Below are 7,602 nucleotides of genomic sequence, written 5' to 3' on the forward strand. Positions count from 1 at the left end.
CTCATAAAGCAATCTGTTCATTCCAGGTATTAATCTAGTAAGCTTTCTCTGAATTGGTTCCAATACATTAACATTTTTCCATAACTGCAGTGACCACTACTGTACACAGATGTCATCTCTCCAATACCCTATACAACTGAAGCAGAATTTTCTTACTCTTGCATTTAATTCCCCTCCAATAAAACATAACATTCTAAAGGATTTCTTTGTTACTTGCTGTATCTGCATACTATCCTTCTTAGATTTCTTAAATACGGATGGCATGGTGGCTCAGTGGTTAGCACTGCTGCATCACAGCGCCAGGGACCAAGGTTCGATTCCAGCCTTGGGTGATTGTCTGTGTGGGGTTTGCACATTCTCTTTGTGCCTGCGTGGGTTTTCTCCGGGTGCTCCGGTTTCTTCCCACAGTCCAAAGATGTGCAGGCCAGGTGAATTGGCTGTGCTGAATTGCCTGTAGTGTTAGGTGCATTAGTCAGAGGGAAATGGGTCTGGGTGGGTTACTCTTTGGAGGGTCGGTGTGGACCTGTTGGGCCGAAGGACCTGTTTCCACACTGTAGGGCATCTAACCTAAAAAAAATTTGGATGTGAATATAAGAAGTATGGTTAGTAAGTTCACAGCTGACTCCAAAAGTGTGATGCAATGGATAATGAAGAAGGTTATCTCAGAGTATAACAGGGCCTTGATCAGATGGACCAACCAGCTGAGGAGTCACAGATGGAGTTTAATTTAAACAGAGTTGCATTTTGGTAAGGCAAATCAGAGTGTGACTTGTACAATTAATGGCAGGGGATTGGGCAGTGTTACCGAGCAAAGGGACCAACGCAGGTTCAGAGTTCCTTGAAAGTGGAGTCTCAGGTAGATAAGGTGGTGAAGAAGGCATTTGGCACTCTTGCCTTTATTGGTCAGTGCATTGAGTATAGGTGTTGGGACGTCATATTGTGGCTATATGGGATATTGATTAGACTATTTTTAGAATACTGTGTTCAATTCTGGTCTCCCTGCTATAGGAAAGATGTTGTTAAATTTGAAAGAGTTCAGAAAAGATTTATAAGAATATTGCCAGGGTTGGAGTGTTTCAGCTAGAGGGAGAGACTGAATAGGCTGGGGCTACTTTCCCCTGCAGTCTCGGAGGGCGAGGTATGACTTTAGAGAGATTTATAAAATCATGAGGGGCATGGATAGGGTGATTAGCCAAGGTCTTTTCCTCACAGTAGGGAATCCAAAACTAGAGCGCGTAGGTTTAAGTTGAGAGGGAAATGATTTTAAAGGGAGTGAGAGACAACATTTTCACACAGAGGGTAGTGAATGTACAGAACAAGCTGCCAGAGGAATTGGTGGAGGTGGGTACAATTATAACATTTAAAAGGCATCTGGATGGGTACATGAGAAGGAAGGGTTTGGAGAGATTTGGGCCAAATGCTAGCAAAGGGAACTAGATTGGGTTCAGATATCTGGTTGGCATGGATGAGTTGGGCTGAAAGGTGTGTTTCTATGCTGTGTGACTCTATGACTGGGATACCTCAGATACCCCTCAGCATGCATCTCAGAGCTCTGCACACTCACCATTTAGAGAATATGCTTCTATTTATTCTTTCTGTCATGATGGATACTTTAATATTTTCCCACATTATACTCCATTTGCCTTATCTTTGCCAACTCACTTAACACACCTGTAGCCCTTTTTTAGCTTCCTTATATCGTCTTCACAACTTATATCCCTCAGTCTCATCATCTGGAGTCACATATGAAGAATGGGGCATGGCTAGGGGTTTGGGAGGTTGTCAATGCCTTTGGATCCTGTATTCTATGCCCCACTCCCTCATCTTCACCCCACTCCTGGAGAGAGCAGGGGAAATGCAGCAAGACGGGACTTCATAACGAAAGGATGCACCATACTGTTGACCACTCTGGTTGAAGCTAATTTTTCACACAATGTGTGAGAGTCTATTGCCAGCCCTGGACAGTTTAACAGCTGAGTAATACTGAAGAAGCAAATCCATCACCATTATACTGATATAAAATTAATACAGATACTGATAAATAGTCCCTCTGGGGTTTCAACATTCTTCTCCGAGTTAGTCAGGTTAACCTTTCATTTTGTCTTCTTGAGAAAAGAATGAGGCATTGCAAAGGCAAGGTGCGACTACATTTGTTTTGATGCCCAGGATTGACCTGTTTCTGTGCTGTAAATTCTATGTAATTTCTAAGTAGCAGTCTCTCTTCTTTAAAAAAAAACATGTTTTGAAAGGGTCATTTCTCTCCTTGTCTAATACACACATACAGTGCTGGGACACCACTCTTTGTTTAACTCGTTCGTTTCGCCCTATAGGCTGGCAGACAAGAATTTTGCATAAAATCAAACTTTCTGTTAGCATTGCATCGCTGGGGAAACAGAAGGATCATTTTGGCTGGCTTTCAAACACAAAGCCAAACTGACCTCGACTGAAAGGCCCTAAGAAAGGTCAAAGTACTTTTCTCCTCCCCCAGTTGCTCCTGGTGTGGTTGTGATTTTCTCATCAGGAATCACTCCTGTTTTGTTAGGTTGCATCTGGACAAGCCAACCAGTTAACCCATTTTTGTTGCTTTGTTTTTTTTTGGTTGACGTTTGGCTCCGGAACACCAGGGAGAAATCTCTACCCAACAGAGGACGTCAGTTGTGAAATTTGTGATATCCACTTTCACCACTGTACTGGAGCATTGGTCAGCCTGGATCATGGGCTCAAATTCTGTACTGGGATTGGAAGCCACAGGCTCCTAAATGTGACCAAACCAGACAAGCTGGTGCCAAGCTTAAAGCAGGCAGGAGTATGCTGATAGCTGCACCCACCAGTGAAGAGGCTTGTGTTGTGCTTTATTCAGTTATATATATTCTTTGTTTATATATGTATTTCTTCTTCCCTTTAAAAGAAAATCATGGTTTTGGCAACAGGCAGTGACAGGAAGGCTCCTCTCTCCTAGTGATGGCTGCAGGTTTTGCTATTGTTTGAAGAAGACCCACATTTCAGCCCCTGTGAGAAGGCAATCCTTATTTCTGCTCCATGCCAGCAAATCCCTCACCCAGCACACTCAGTCTCCTTGTTTCAGAACTCAACCTGTTCCTATCTTTTTGCCTCATCTGGCAGCATCTTGAAAGGAGTTGAAGGGTGGGGTCTGTATAGCAGAGGAGCAGCGGAGAGGGAGTGTCAGCACCCCAAGGGGAAGAAAGAGGGTAAAAGGCAGTTCTGAGTAAGTGAAAGCTCTGGTCCTATATGCCTGTAACCCCATCTTTCTGTTCATAGAGCCAAAGTGAAGGGTGGATTGGGGGGGCTTGGGAGGGAAGTGTTAGGGGAAAAATAAATCACTCCTGGTCCAAAGTTCAGGGCCCTAACAACTGCTGGAACTGGTGCAAGGAGTTGGGAAGGAGGGGGAGCTGAGTCCCAGTTGGCTGTCAGAGCGCTGGGAGTCACCATGTGTACTGCCAGCTTCAGTGATAGCGCTGAGGATCTGCTGCTGCTGTTGCTGCAGGGTGTCAGCGATCAGTCTTGGCAGGGCATGGAAGCTGCTCGTCAGTCCCTCCAACTTGTTCTCCAGGCTCATTATCTGCTTCTCCAGGTCTTCACCTCGATCGTTCAGCTCTGTGATTAGGTCATACATGATCGTCTGCATCTGGGTTGCACATATACAATAAAAGCAGTGAAATTTAGTTTGGAATGACCAGCATGCGTCCTACCTTCACCAATGCTGCTTCACCAAAATCACAAACTCCTAACTCCTTAACATCACCCATCTCTGCCCCTTCCTTATTCAGTCTGCAATAGAAACCCTCATTAATGGACTCAGGCTAGTTCATTGCTTCTACGGTCAGTCTGCTAACTTCTGTAACTGTGGGTCATCCAAATTTCTGTTTCCCATATCCTAAATCGCACGATATCCCATCCACCCAACCCTCACAGGTCTAAAACAAAAACAAATTTCGAGGGAAACTTATCAAGTTGGCAGCATCTGTGGAGAGAAAGCAGAATTAAAGTTTTAGGTCCAGTTATCCTTTTCAGAACTGATGATAGCTCAGAAAGGTTAGTATATATACTGAAGATAGAGTGGGGTGAGGGAGGAGTAAACAATGGGTGGAGGTGGAGCCCAGAGAGAGAGAAAAGCACTTGTGCAGACAAAGGAATGGGTAGAGGTCAGCCTGGGAGAATCATGGCTGCTAATGGGGACCATCAGTAGCTGACAATGGGTTGTATGTGGTAGCAGCTCATGTGATGACAAGGCTTGGTCATGAGGGTTGAGGTAAGGACGAAGGAAAAAATTCTCAAGTTCTAAAATTACTGAACTTGGTGTTGAGTCTGGAAGGCTGCAGGGTACCAAAGCAGAAAATGAGATGCTATTCTCCCAGCTTGCACTGAGCTTCATTGGAGCACTACCGCAAGCCCAAGATAGAGATGTTGGCCAGGGAACACGATGGTGTGTTGAAATGACAGGTAACAGGAAATTCAGGGTCATGTTTGCAGAAATAACTGGTCATCCAGTCTGCATGTCATCTCACCAATGTAGAGAAGACCACATTGTGAGTAGAAAATACAATAAACTACACTGAGTGAAGTGCAAGTAAATCACTGCTTTACTTGGAAGTTGTGTCTGGGGTTTTGGATTGTGAATAGGGCAGAAGAACACAGGCAGGCATTGCACCATCTGTGACTGCATGGGAAGGTGTCATGGGGGTGTGGGAAAGTGTTGCAGTGGATGATGAGTGGACCAAGTTGTCCCAAAGGTAATGGTCCCTGTGGTAGGCTGACAAGAGAGGGGAAAGGAATATGTGTCTCGTTGTGGTACCCAGCTGGAGGTGACGCAAATGGCAGTTAATCATCCTTTGGATGTGGATGCTGTGGGGTAGTAAGTGAGGACCAGGGGACCCTGTCACTGTTGTGGGAGGGAGAAGAATGAGGGCTGAAGTGTGAGAGATGGGTTGGATATAACTGAAGGCCCTGTCAACCATAGTGATGGGGAATCCTCAGTTAAGGAAGAAGGTGGACATCTTGGAAGCCCCCTTATAGAAGGTGGCATCATCAGAACAGATGTGACGGCGATGGAGGATCCGGGAGAATGGAATAAAGTCCCACAGGTACCTGTGGGAGTTGGTGGGTTTGTAGTGGATATTTACACCATTCTGAGGAATGATCACTCCAAACGTTAACGCTGATTTCTCTCCACAGATGCTGCCAAACCTGCGGAGCTTTTCCAGCAATTTCTGTTTTTGTTCCTGATTTACAGCATCTGCAGTTCTTTTGGGTTTTTTTGTAGTGGATATTGGTGGCCAGCTTATCCCCAGAAATGGAGACAGAGATGTTGAGGAAGGGAAGGGAGGAGTCAGAGATGGACCAGGTGAAGGTAAGAGCAGAGTAAAAATTGGAAGTGAAAGTGATAAACTTTCCTAATTCCAGAGTGAGGGAAGCAGCACCAATACTGTCATCAATCCACTGGAGAAAGAGTTGTGGGGAAGGGATTGAATAGGACTGGAACAAGGAATGTTCCACATATCCCACAAGGAGACAGGCATAACTGGGACCCATGTGAGTACCCATGGCCACACCTCTGACCTGAAGATATTGAGAGAAGTTAAAGAGGCAGTTGTTCAAAGTGAGGGTGTGCTCAGCTAGGTGGAGGAATGGGACAGTTCAGGCCCCTTTTTTTTCCAGGAAAAAGTAGTGAGCCCCAAGACAATCCTGGTGGGGAATGGACCTGTAAAGGGATTACATGTCCATGCTGAAGAGGAGGTAGCTGGAGCCCCCAAACTGGAAGCTTTGAAACTGACTTAAAGTTTCAGAAAAATCATGGATATAAATGGGAAGGGACTGGCCAAGTGGGGAAAAAAATTGAGTCAAGGTAGAAAGAGATGAGTTCTGTAGGGATTTTGGGAAGGAGGTAGAAACCACCTATGCAGGGTTGAGGGCAGACTATAGGCTTGGAGGCAATGGGGTGAGATCATCAGATAGAATGAGACTAGTGACCATTGTGGACATGCCTCACACTGATATCTGGTCTGGCAAAACTGCAGTTTTTAATTTTTCAACCTCCTGGTCAAACCCCTTTATAGTCACACCTCCTTTCTCTGCCCCATAATCTTCTCTTGATTCCTCTAATTTTGAACTCTTGTGTACATGTATTCACTTTCGCTTTGCTTGCTATTCATAGCCATGCCATCATCTACCCAGCTACAAAACTCTGGAATTTCCTTGCTAAACCTCCCTGTCCCCTCCTTTAAGCTGCACCTTAAAACAGATGTCTTTGACTGGGCTTTTGCTCACCTGCCCTAATATCCCCTTATGCAGCTCAGTGTCAAATTTGTTAGATAACATCCTTGTGCAGTGCCATGGCATGCTTTACTAATGTTAAGGGTGCTACATAAATTCAAGTAGCTGTTTTTTGGTGCATTCTAGAACATAACAACATATTATGTAAAAAAAAAGTTGTCGTCTCCTCTTATGTTCTACCTAAAGCAATTACCAGAAGGTGTGAGAGCGTCGTTAGCATTTGCTGTTTGCCTTTAAGATTTGTACCCTCTGCAGACTTTACTTGTTTTTTGCCATGAACTGAGTTAAACAGCTTGAGGAATCCTTTCTCCATGAGTAGACTCTGCTGTTGTTGAGATGGCGATTCTTGACATAGACTCTGGATCACCAAAGAAAGAAAATTCTCCACTCTTGACACTAAAGTTGCCCTATCCGGGCCACAGCAAAAATTTGGAACTTTAAAAAGGTGTTGGTTCAATTGGGATAGCCCATTGTAATTCACATTGGAAACCTCATGGTGGCATCATACACTTATGAAATTAATCAGAGGCCCTGGCTCCTCTTAAACCTGAACACTTCACAACATAGCACCATTAATCTGAGAGGTGGCTAGCAACAGAGAGAAATGGCAACATGCCAGCCACTGCACTGATATATCCTGCTTTGTTGCTGACTCCCTACTGTATATTTCAAATTGTAACTGCCCCCACATTTGTTCCACTTTACTATAGGTTCCTCCCCTTCCATTGTGTGACCACAAGATCATGAGATATAGGAACAAAATTAGGCCATTCAGCCAATCAAGTCTGTTCCACCATTCGGTCATGGCTGATATGTTTGAGAACCCTACCCTCCTGCTTTGCCCATGTAACCGTTGATTCCCTTACTAATCAAGAACCAATATATCTTTGTCTTAAAGACACTCAATGACTTGTCTTCCACAGCCCTCTGTGGCAATGAATTCCACAGATTCACCACCCTCTGGCTGAAGAAATTCCTCCACATCTCAGTTCTAAAGGGTTGTCCCTTCACTCTGAGGCTGTGCCCTTGGGTCCTAATATCTCCTACTAGTGGAAACATCTTCTCCATTACCACTCTATATGAGACCTCTTGGTATCCTATAAGTTTCAATCAGATTCCCCCTCATCCTTCTAAACTCCATTGAGTACAAACCCAGAGTCCTCAACTGCTCCTCATATGATAAGCCCTTCATCCCCAGCATCATTTCTGATAAACCTCCTCTGGACTCCCTCTAATGCAAGCACATCCTGCCATAGAAATGGGGCCCAAAACTGCTCACAATATTCTAAATGTTGTCTGACCAGAGTCTTA

Source organism: Chiloscyllium plagiosum, chromosome 51, assembly GCF_004010195.1.
Source record: "Chiloscyllium plagiosum isolate BGI_BamShark_2017 chromosome 51, ASM401019v2, whole genome shotgun sequence".
In the NCBI taxonomy this organism is placed as follows: Eukaryota; Metazoa; Chordata; class Chondrichthyes; order Orectolobiformes; family Hemiscylliidae; genus Chiloscyllium; species Chiloscyllium plagiosum.